The 12871-nt window shown below is 35.6% G+C and overlaps 1 protein-coding gene across 1 annotated transcript in view; it reads left to right on the top strand.

Annotated features, from left to right (window-relative positions):
• LOC109374599 (thrombospondin type-1 domain-containing protein 7A) overlaps nt 1-12871 on the top strand; it is a gene marked incomplete at its 3' end in the record, with an annotated part of 587092 nt that overhangs the window by 457696 nt on the left and 116525 nt on the right. The gene's annotated exons all lie outside the window — the stretch shown is intronic.

The following is a 12871-nucleotide window of genomic DNA, read 5'->3' as shown; positions in this document are numbered from 1 at the left end:
TGGTGAGGATAGAAATGTCAGTACAAATTTTACATCAGGAAAGTGCTCATGGTCAGCATGAGGACACACAAACAAACCGATAATTATAATACAATATCATATGCATTGTAAATGAGTTTTAGAATAACTGTAAGGGGATCACAGAAACAGAAACCTTCATAGAGGAAGGAAGTGGCACTTGAGCCAAGTGATGATATTCATGCTCCCTACAGTGACGTGGGCCAGGAATGCAAGAAGGACTCTATTCCAGGCAGAGGGAACAGCGTGTATGAAAGCACATCATTAAATAAAAGCAAAAACAAAAGAGAAATTTTGCCAGAAAAGATGAGTATGCTGTATTTAGCAATTTGTAGGTATGATGGGATAGTATTTCCCAGCAAATATTTTGTTTGGAGAGGGAAAAGAATAAAGACCCTGGTTGATACCAGCAAACAAAAGGACACCCTCTCCCCAACAACAACAACAACAACAACAACAAAAAGAATATTTAGAGAAGGAACCTGATCAAGAATGACCAGAAAAGAAGGAAAAGAACCGAGAGAAATGAATATTTCAAAAAACAAAACCAGAGATGTGTCTTCTGCCTCCCCAAAAAGGAGTGGCACCAGTGTCCAGCAATTCATGGAAAATTGGGTCGCCATTTTGCATTTGCAACTTGCAAAATTTAATTGTTTTATATCCACTAACTTTACATAGCATGTCAACTCATTTAGAAATCTAGCCTAGGGATGTATTTTACTACTAATGTATCTTGAAATTGTAAGGAAGTAGCATAAAACATTTAATGTTAGTGCATTAATATTTTCTTGGCCACTTTAATGGGTACATTTTTAACACTCTTAAGTGGATTTATTATAGCAGTCCTTTCAGAGTAGTATAATTTCATTGCTAGAGGTAGATCAGATTTTAGTTTCTGAATGTCAATTATGTCCTGTAGGTTATTACTTTCAAAAGAGCCTCCAGAATTCTGAATTGCAACTCCATATTTTTAAAAATCGTGGAGTTCCCCTACTGCTGTCAAAGCCCTGCAGTGCACCAAAAATAAAAGTCACACAAAAAAAGGAAACAAAAAGAGTATAATTGTTAAGATGTATGTGTTGAACCAAGCAAATGCCAGATCAATGATCAGTCGATATGGAAATGATCAGGTCTCCTAAAATTAATATTTATCATGTAAGTATATACCACGAATAGCTTAGAAATGTATGTCTTTTCATGTCAAATATCAAGCCTCTTCTAGTCTGCAAAAAACAATTGATTCTCCCTAAAAGTTGCAGCTCTTTTTTTCTCACAACTTAGGTTATATGAGTCTCTCTCCAGAAGCATTTAACATTTCCCAATATGAAACTTATTCCATATACTAGCTTCCCAAGGATGACACGCAAAGACTATAAAAATGGAAAACAATACTACTGTGGGCTGTGAAGATTGTTCATAGTCTTCTTTCAATAAACATGAAAGAATGAAAGCTTACTTCCTAAAGAGGGGGAACCCTCTCAAAATAACTCCCTAAATCACTTCTAATAAGAAGGTGCTCATCTCAAGAAACCCCAGCTCTGTCACCATGAGCAGCTACCCTCAGAGCAATTCGCGTTATGCTTCGTTTGAAGAACAAAGCCTGTACTGTTGTTTTTGCAGATTCATACCTGTGTCCTAGGAAAGTTGTTTTCACCTGTATCGGAGCTATTAAAAATACTGTAACTCAAAAAAAACCCACTTTAACACAAAAATAAAATTTCTTAATACAAAAATATTGAACACAAGTGATATGAAATTCACACAAACTTCCATTATTATCTTGGCACGTCGTATTACAAAGTAATGACCCCTTAGCATGAGGGCAGGGCACTGTTTATTGGCATATTCACTGCTGTTAACTGACTCACACGACACTAGGCCGTAAAAATTCTCCTCCTTGGAGATAATATACCCGGGGGTGAAGGGGAGGGCCCCCAAAAATGTATGCACATTTTAAGAGACGGTCAAGGTTGCTCAAGCAGTATTTTGCCATAATCGGAAGAGTCTGGACGCTGATGGTAACCACTTTGAGCACCTCTTGTAATTGCAGAAGTCGAACATGACTTGTATTCATCTTTTGTTATCAGTATATATTGAGTATTACAATTTTAATAGAGTTTTCCTTAAAATGTGTATGCATTTTTTTTGGCACCCTCTGTATTTAATTTCCAGAAAATCAAAATATGTATGATTAAAGTACTCAGTATATAATGAATGATAATCACAACTTGGTATCCTATCTGTATCAATTGCATTATATCATCAGAATGTTTGTTAAGTTGATGATACCAGCTATAAGTAATAGGGCAAATACATCTACTTGATATTGGAGAGTAGCTAAATTTTATTCGTATACTGCTGTGGGCCATAATAACCCTCTCAATGCTGACAACGGAGAGGAGTTAGTAGTACAACCTTTGACTGTGTGTGTTCAGCCGGCTGATCAGAATTCCCATAGGCTGTGAAGAATGGCCAGCTTATGCTGCCAGGAAATCTACCTTTATCAGAAATTGACAGGAAGAAGCCTTGCCCATGGGGAGGTTATCAGTGTAAATTCTAGACAGCTGATGAAAATGCTGCTGATTGTTGCATGCATGAACATGAACTGATTTTTTTTTTTTTTTTTACGAAGTGGAGTAAAAGTAGATTTTACCTGTAGTAACTCAAGAAATTCTGCCATTTGATACATAATTGAACATGTTTTTACATGAGAGAAACCAAAAATATTGGTTATAAAGCACCATGAAGCTTACCATGATTTATACGCGTATCACAGGCAACTTAAGAACACGCTTTTGTAGGAAACATATCAAATAATCCAGAGTGAAATATGGATGATGTCTGTGAGATTTGAGGTTATTCAGGAAGACAGGCGGTATAATAAGCTTGTATCGTGACCTAGAATGAGATAAACTGGCAGCAAGATGTGGAGGATCAATGGAAATAAGGATGGAGGGAGGGATGATTGAACTGTGAATGGGCAGACAGAAAGGCGATAAGGAGCTCGTGTTTTCCCATGTCCTGCAAAGTAGTAAGGAGACTAAAATAGTCATATCCCTAAATGGAATGCAAATTCTTTACGATTATAGTATTTTATCTACAGTTCCCACAAACCAGTCCCCTATAGTCAAAGCTACTTAAAAATAAAAAGCTATGCTTATGGTGCTATTTTCCTGTTATTTCAGAAGGTAAATATCAGAGTTAGCTGAAGTCTAGTGTCACACCTTTCCTATCCATCAATTTTGAAATAACAGGTAGGTGAGCCTATTTTTACATGACATCTCAATCAGAAATGTGTATCAGAGATTCTCTACACATTCCCCGATACAGTCCTTAAACTATCTAGGAAATCTTTTTCACTTTCTATTTTGCTAGGAATATACCAAAGCAGTCCCATGAAATAGAAATGACTTCATGTTTCTTGACTTTCTATAACATCATTAGATAAATGTAAGTTATAGATAAAAAAAAGGATTTTAAATTTAATGATGTAAAAATGGCACTAGGATCCCTAATTATTTGAACAGATATATAGTTTGTTTATGAACACTTTTGTTGAGTAAATTAATGAAGGTAAGAACACTTTTCATAATGTATCCTATTTCTAAGCACATCACGTTGTGCTCTGCTCTTCTTAATATGGGAAATGCAAAAGGTGCTACAGCACACAATGGCTACATCTTGGAAACATAGCCTACACTGATGCAGGGAGATATCCAAAGCAGTGTAATGTAATTATAGACTAATTAAAATACAGGAAATGCCTGAAGGAATCAGACCCTCCTAGGAAATCAGCTCTCTGGATATTTTGTGGAAGAGAAGAGCTGTTACCCTATGCAATTTCGATGTGATCAGTAGATTACAAAATGGAAAGTAAGGTGCCAAGAGGTTGAAGCCACTGGGATGGAAGCTAACAAAAATTTACATGCTGGGAATTAGATTCAGCGGGACAGCAGTCTACCCCAGAGGTAACTTAGAATTTTTAGTAAAGGAAGAGCTTGCTAACGAGATGTTGGGAAGTATTCCACCAAAAGGCAATCAGAGAAAAATAAGGCAGCTCGGAAGTCATGCAAACATGAAGGCAATGCTTATACTACCTTTGGCTCAGCCGATGTTTAATAAACATTTGTTGTTTTATATGTTTACTCTCCCATTTGTAAAAATGGTACAGTTTTCCTTTAATTTGTCTGAAAATTATCTCTTGAACATATCAAAAATGCTTTTAAAAGCATTATTTATTTCAACAAGGGTTTATATTCACACACACCCTGTTCTTCATCCTTAAATAGCTATTCACACTTCTGTCTTTGAACAGAGAAAACATGATCTATTGTAATTGTTAGATCAAATGATGAGTCAAAATTTGTGTACTTTGTTTCAGTTTGGCAGCTAATTTAAGAAGACTTCATATATATATATATATATATATATATATATATATATGAATTTTCTCTTTTCTAATTATATAGGTAGCTTAAAAATCTTATGACTTTTCATCTTAAGGCCACTCTCAGAAGAATTCCAGATAGATAATCAGGAAACCTGATTTTTATTTCTGCTTGCCCTTGTATCCTGATGCGCATTCCTTAATTTTATTTGCCTAAAAATACCTATGTAATGACTCTCCTGTTCCATTTCCAGCAATATGGCACATTAGAATAACTGAAAGTCATCCTTTATAAAACACCTAGACATGCAGACTACAATATCATTTTAAATGCTTTTAAGAGAAGAGCCGATGTCTTGAAACAAAATGATTCCCCAATTGAACTAATGCTTTCTGTGGTCATCCTTGGGTAGGGATGGTACAGGGGGAGGGTTACACATTATGGGGATTTAGGGGGAGTGAAGCCAATAAGGGTCATGACATAAAACTTTTACCCAGAGCAAGAGAGTACAAGCAGAAATACTGTATGACTTCGTCAACCTCAAAGGGTTACAGCATCAAGGAATACGCGGTGAAATTCCATTTACCTGTAGAGGGAGATCAGAAGCAGGTCAGGGCAAAAACAAACCTCTCCTAAGAATTTCAGCTGTGGGCCAGCACTCACACTAGTTTAAGTTTCAAATTTATGGCACTTCCGTGAGTCCAAAGACCACTGAGAAAGTAATATAAGAAATGGTGTCACAGCCATTGTACCACTGGGGTGCCTGACATAATGAAAAATAAAAATCCTGAAGGGGAGAACCCCTTAACCTAAGCCACTGGATTTCCCCAGATAAACTGCACCATTCATAATTACAAACTACACAATGAAAAATAATCCATTGTGAACAGGATTTTCATGGCCCAACACAGTGTAAGATTAGACTCCAGGCTGGGAATATTAGAAATAGCAGATAGAGACCATAAAACACATATGCTAAAACTTATTAAAGATGAAAGGAAAAATGTAAAACATTAACTAGAATAAGTCATAATGAAAAAAAACATTAAAAAAAGGAACAGAAGTTCTAGAACTAAAAAAAAATTTACTGGAAATAAACAAATACAGTAAATGGATAGACAGTCGGAGATTGCACAGTTATTAGTAAACTGAAGACAAATGTAAGGAAATTAATTATTTGAAATGCCATACTGAAAAGAGAAGTAGAAAATAAAAGTGAAGATAACAGTCATGCAGGCTTAAATAAGAAAGTTCAGAATGAGAAAATCATGAGAAAAGAAGAGAGAATTTTCTAAAACTGATGAAAGCCAAGAATACAGAATCAAGAAAAACCACTTCCAAGCGGGATAATAATATATGCACATTTAGGTACAAAGTAGTGAGATTTCAGCTCGTCAACTACAGGCATTAAAAGGAATACAGAGAAGGAAAAAATTAACTATAAAGGAATTAACAAATTAACAGTGAAATTCTCAACAGCTACAGAAAAGCAAAATAGCAAAAATGATGTATTAAAAGTACTAAGAAGAAAATAACTGTCAACTTAGAATTATTTATCCAGCTACCTGTCATTATAAACTATGGGCAAAATTAAGACAAAAGTGGAAGGGCTTACCCCTAATAAACCCTCACTGAAAGAACTGTTAAAGGATAATGTTTAGGAAAAGGAAATTGAGCTCAGAAAAGGAGAATTCAAGGTGTGCAAGGAATTTGGTAAATACCTGGGTAATCTACATAACTATAGATATGTATGAAGCGATACTAATAACTTTCCTGGCTAGAACACTGTACAGTTAGTCAATGAACAACATTAATATATGACAGGAGGAAATAATAAGGAGCATATTGTTTAGAAAAGGATAGAGTTACTGAGCACCCTTATATATTATTAAATCTGGCATGTTAAAAATTTAAGAATAATTATTAATAATTATCAATATTTAATTGTATAATAAGATAATATAATCAATTATTAATAATTAAATTATATATACTTGCCAGTCCAGCAGAGGAAATAAAAGAGACTAAATAAAATCCAATCAATTCAACAAGAGGTGCTGAATAAGAGGAAAAAACTCATTTTTTTTTCATGGAGATAATCTAATACCAAATAAGACTAAAAATCTAGAAATATGGCTTTTAAATGTCAGAGTGAAAGGTTAATACAGAAAATCATTGTATTTTAATTATTACAGCATCTACAAAGCCAGCCAGCTGTATTATAAGTGTTTACAGTGATCAAAGAGTATGGCTCACTCAGTCTCAACTTCTGGCAAATACGTAAACACACTAACAGACCACACACTGTATTTCCCAGGCAATAATGCCACCTTTATATACAAAGTACTGAGGAAAATTTTATTTTCTCAAGGAAACAACATGAAATTGACTTAAGTTATATGTGTGTACGATGTCAAAACGATTGCAAAGATTGAATGGTTGGATCAATTAAATGGCATTTGATAGGAAATGTTCTTAAATAATAAAAAATGCCCAGAATTTTCTTCAGTATTTTTGGAATGAAGTATAATCTCCACAAACATAAAAATGATTTTGCCAAATTGATATTGTTCCATGAAACAAGAAAGCGACTGCCAACTTTTAAAAGTGAAGAAGAGAAACATCTGAAATTCATGACTATTTCAAACATATCTTCCTTTCTGTCATTCTAGATTTTCTCAGCTAACAGGAAACATGAATGACACTGGCACTATTACCTAGCCAAAGGTAATAATGACAAAGGAATTATTACCTAGGGAAGATAATAAAATTCATTATATATGTTGGTGTCTTAGACAAAGTCACAGATGGTGTGCTGATAAACTACGTGAATGCTATTAAGCTAATAAGGACAAAACATATTGGTTAATAACCTTATGACACAAAAAGATATACTAGGCTAAAAACAATGGCATTTTTCCAACAATGTGAAATCTAATGAAATACAAATACCTATACTTAAGTCCCAAATGCCCACTCTGAAAGAAAAGAATAGTAATAATGATGAGAACGATATGATGATAGTGATCATATTGATTGCATTTATTAAGGCACTATGTTAATTATTTGGTTACTGTGAAGATTAAATGATTAAGGTGGCGGACCAATAGTTGGAATCAATGACTTAATGTACAACGTAGGCTGTGTCTGTTCAAGTGTTACTCTGCCAAACATCAATCTCAATCTGATTGATGAAGTGCTACAGATTTAGATATCTCACTTGTTATTGCTTCCTTAACCCAATAAATACTTATTGAACAACTGTTAGGTTACGTCACTGGTTTAGATGTTGAAGATAGAATGTTTTAAAAAGCACACTTGATCCCTGTCCTCAGGGAGCTTATAGCCTAATAATAACCTTGTATTTATAGCTTTGTTTACTGGGAGTTCAGAACTGACCCTTCCCAAAGCTGACATGGAGAGACTTCTACAGCCATGCCAGGATGGGGCTCTTCATTTAGGCTCTGAAAGCACACTGCTACCATGGTCCATCCTTAATAAAGAACCCGTATCTTTATTTGTTGGTTGAATTGTTTTTCTGGGAAGTACATGTACATCTCCTCAAAATGTAGTTTAAGAGTCACCTGGATGCTTTAAGAAAATGCAAAAATCCCTGGATATTATCCATAGAGATTGTGATTCTGTAGGCCTGGAAATGGTGTGTTTTTTTATAAGCACCATCTTGATTATAATCAGGAGTTAATTTTACCAAAAAGCACATAAGAGTCCTCTTAAAAGACTCTTTCCAAAGCTTTGGGAGAGACAGGGATAGGAGCAGGAAAATCCAAGTTTTCTGAGCCCCAAAGCTTAATTCAATTTAGGGGACCCTCATTATTAAAAAAAAAAGAAAAGAAAAATCAAGTACAAAAACCTAAGAGCTCTCCCAGGGCCTCAGAAGGGGCATGAACGTGTGAAGGGCCCTGAAACATAAGCTTCCTGGGCTCCTCAGTAAATGTGTCCCAAATTCTAACATAGATATTCGGCCTCTATTAGAGACAAAGAGAATCACTACTTTAAAATGAGAAACAGAAACACAGACATTCATGTCCTGAAAAGCATTGTTTCCCATGGTTCTGGACATAAGACTAGGGGGAGTGGCGCAACTGGGAAAAGTCACTGTATGTCTTCAGAAGTGCATAGAACTTTCAGTTCTAATAGAGGTCTTGTTTATACTCACTGAGCCCTACTTTTAGGTCTCTGAGCTGCTGATCTTTAGGGAGCCCCTATATCTTGCTAGTATTTAAGCTAGAAAATTGGGGAGGAAAAACACCTAGTACTCGCAGATATTATTTCATCTTATTTCATACCTGTAACCCAAGCTGGAAAGAAGCCATAGCTGTGAGTTAAAGGACCTTCCATTAATGAAAGAAAGATGGTGGATAAAGTGTCACAAAACTGACACTATCAAGTGGCTGTAGTGTGTGTGCTTTTTGTAACCCTTAAGTACCGATTTCATCCAGTCCGTTGTGGATGAATGATAGCACCAGAAGGAATTTTGAAACGAGCACTCAGGGATGTGCAGTAGTGAATGAATAGCATTTTTTTCAGTGGCACAGCTCTGCTCTCTAAGAATGTAAAAGAAATGGTTTGTGGCTGCCTCTTCCCTGCCTTGCTGATGATTGCTCAGTAGGGAGCAGCTACTCTCACCAGTGTTAACAGAGGAGTACAAACTGCATTGTGGAGCTCATTAATATTTATTCCTTCTAAAAGCAATGGGCAATAAAAAAGGGAAATAAACCAGGGAGGATAGCAATGGGAAAAGGAAGCCATGACAACAGATCCATCTTGGAAAGCTTTCACCATTTATTGCACACAAAAATACATTTGAAATACAAGGATCCATATTATTAGCCTGGAATCCACTAAAAATGTCTGTTATTGGCTGAAGAAACATATGGGGTAAACCTGAGTATCGAACACAATTCAATAATGCAAAATAGCCATCCGTAGTCTTGTAATTATATGATGTACCTCTTTACAATATCACATTTTCAATATTCAACAGATCTACACGGTGTCAGAGTCTCTGCTGTATTTGTCTGTAGACAAGAACTTCCTCTAAGCCTAGGATAGCCTATCTGTTGGAACACAGGCCAGTGACTGTTCCCCTTCCTTTGGTGCTCCTCTATTTTCTGCCTTGAAATACTTCAAACATTGTCCCAACTATCCACATAGCTCCTCCTATGTCAAGTAATCCTTTTCACACTGTAAAAACTCAGTAATCTTTCTTCATCCAAACTATAACTTTTCATACTATGTTGCACAGTTTACCATGTGATTACGTGTACTTCTATTCTTTTACAATTGCCTCATGAATATTCATGCCAATCCCCATGATTTTTAAGCTTCTGAAGAGGGAATGGCATTTTTTTCCCTCCTGAACTCTATAGTATTATCCATCATTCTTACCATAATTCTGAGTACATTTGTTAATTGTGTCATTTAGAAATATCTTTAAGAAAGACAGAGAAAGCCCTTCAGATAAAGGACATTGACTTCCTTCAATCTCATTTATAGTGTTTCATTTCAGATTAATCTATATGCCTCACTAACTTCATTCTTTTCCTCCTTTGCGTTCCTTTCGTCTGCAAAAGCGTAATGAGATAACATATGTAAAACATCCTACCATAAGGCCTTGCACTTATTATATGCCAAATGAGTAGTAATTCGTTTTGTTTATGTGTTTTCTTCTTCGTTAAATTGATAAAAAGGGAGGCATTTTTAAAATAATAGTTTCACTCCAAACTCTTTGCGTGTAGGAAAGGCATAAGTTTATACTGGCCTTGCTAGGTCAGAACCATAACAGAGGATGTTTAATTCATGGAGTCTCTTTACAATATATTCCAAAATCCTGCCACTTATTTCCACTATATATGAAATTGCAACTTTCTTAGAAAAAGTAGACTTTCTTTGTATCATTTCAGAGTATAAAGAAATATAACTAAGTTTACTTCTGCAGTTATAGGAGACAGAACAATTATAGATTGTTTCCTTTACTTTGTGCTGCTGAATCCTTGAGAAGTTTAAGCAGCACTCTATTGCTTAAATATTCCAAAAGAAATGCCTGCCATTGCCCTAGGATTGTTTGCTCTGAAAAGAACACTTTCACCATTGTTCAACGTGAGAATGCCACGTTGGTTCATCTGCCCCTTACATTACACAGGATTCCTGGGCATTTCAAAACCACATCGGTTAAGCAGCATTCTGCCTGGGAGACCTTAACTCTTTATGTCAAAATAATATTAGTGAATCGATGCAGAAAAAAAAGAATTTTTAGAAAAGGGTCTTATTGTTTTATAGGTTCTCAGCTAGGTCTGGTTAGAAAGCCATGAATCAATTAAGTTCCTTAACCATTAGGAATTTCTAGAAATATTTTAAAAACAAAGCCATGTTTTTCACGAAGAAAGCTGTTGATCCTTTTCTCACTCTCTTCCAAAAATCCATAGCAAGGGAATAAACAAAGAAACTAATGTGTTGTGATAGTGTTTTCCAATGACATGACTGGATAAGTAGAGAATAATTTTTGAGATAATACGTGACCAAGGACAGACTCAAAGCCAGTTTTTTTACTCTAAACTTTTATCAGTCACACTCTCCTGCCTTACGAATTTGTTTCCAAATAACTGTATACAGTAGCTGTCCACAGCTTTATTAAAATCATTTGAAGTAAGCACAGTATGTGAAATTATCTGACATCTCTTTTGCAAAAATAAATAAAAATGCCATAGAGATCTGCCGCTTACAACAGAACTTTGAAGGAAACTAGGCATAATGTAAGCCCTTTTTAGAATTCGACTCAGTTAAGTCCGTTCCCTGAGATGGCTCTTAAGGTCAATGCAGAGTCTTCTCTCTGGCTATTTGAACAGGTATTATGTAGAATCATATGAAATTGCTATTTTTGTAAGTCAACAGCTGTTGATTAGTGTCAATTCCATATGGTTCAATTGCGTAGGAGCCATCACTGTTGTGTATCAAGTCACCTGGTGTGAACTACTCTCCATCCTGGACTTCCGATCGTCAGAATCAGGCCTGCAGTCATTGGTTGTGAATCATAGTCACTGTTTCCTTGTGAACGATATGCATGTACGCGTATGCTGTATGTGGTGTGCCTTAGAGAGGGAGAAGGTAATGATGGTCTTCTATAAAAATATGTAGATTTCCCCATAGTAGATACTTTTTTTATGGGACGATAACTCATACTGATGGCTTGAGAATGACTTGAATTCATCAAGCAGCTTTTACTCTGTGCGCATCTAGAAATCTTCTGCATTCAATGATGTGCTTTTCAATACTTACCTATGTCCCACTTAGTTTTATGTAAATACATAGACTAGAGGGAGATAAAGTGATTTTAAGGATAAATGGATGAGGAATACGGGGCAAAGAAAAAATGCTAGTAGGAAGAGAATATCAAACTATAATGAAGCTAGGAAAAATATGTACAAAATAGGTGCCATAATATCCTGTGAATTTCTCGAAGTAGGACCGCAAGTTTTGTCTCTAACCTTGTCATAGCCAATGCAAAAAGGAACACTCTAATAATTATGAAATTCACAGTGCCTGTTAGACAAGAGAAACCAGTTGTGAAGGAGAAGCACGATAATTTCTGGTTATAGGGTCAGAAAAAAAAATTTCACCAGGAGACTTTCATAAAGAAGACACTGTAACTGTATTGAATTAGAATGTCATTAACATCTTTATAATAAATACCACCATTAATTGTCTAAGGACACTTTTGCTTTAAGCAGTTTTCCTCAGTGTATGCCGCTAACATAAATATGAAAATATAACTCAGGAAAAGCAAATCCGTGAGGGTTAAAGTGATATGGTACAGATTTATAGGTCTCTGCTAAGCAAGATAACCCAGAAATAGAGTTCAGAATATCTAAATGAATGGATGTACAGCTATGCCCTCAGGCAACCCTCCTCAGAGCTTTGATAGATATTGAGAAGCAGAGAGTTTCCTTAAATCCCCTGACACAAGGATCTAGAGTACTGCTATTTTGCTTTCGATTTAGGTAGTTAAATGCAGAGACACATTTTCCAGCTATCATCTGGGTGAGGATAGGATTAGCATCCTTAAAAGAAAATTGAAAGACTTGACAAGGACATAAACTTGAGTAAAATAGTATCCCACTTCAAACAGGGGGATGGGTTCAGGCTTAACTAGATGCAGGACAAAGACAAAGTTTAGGCACAAATATAGGAAAAGCAAAGGTCCATGCCTCTATTCCATAGCTCATAACCCATAGCAAAAATCTGAAACAGATGCAAGGGAGACCCAAGCTTCAGCAAAAATGTTGTCTCCTAGAAGAAGCAATTTAAATTTCTGATGTCTTCTTCAAAATAAAATGACTTCCAAGTATAAATCTATGGAACTAAATGAGTTCATTTGAAGTAATAATTATAATAATTAAGAGGATTAGGAAGTATGACAGATACTATATGTGAGATGCTCCTCTGTT

The sequence above is a fragment of the Hipposideros armiger genome, unplaced genomic scaffold, assembly GCF_001890085.2.
Source record: "Hipposideros armiger isolate ML-2016 unplaced genomic scaffold, ASM189008v1 scaffold_842, whole genome shotgun sequence".
In the NCBI taxonomy this organism is placed as follows: Eukaryota; Metazoa; Chordata; class Mammalia; order Chiroptera; family Hipposideridae; genus Hipposideros; species Hipposideros armiger.
Note: the sequence above shows the minus strand (reverse complement) of the source record. Positions and strands in the feature narration are given on the sequence as shown.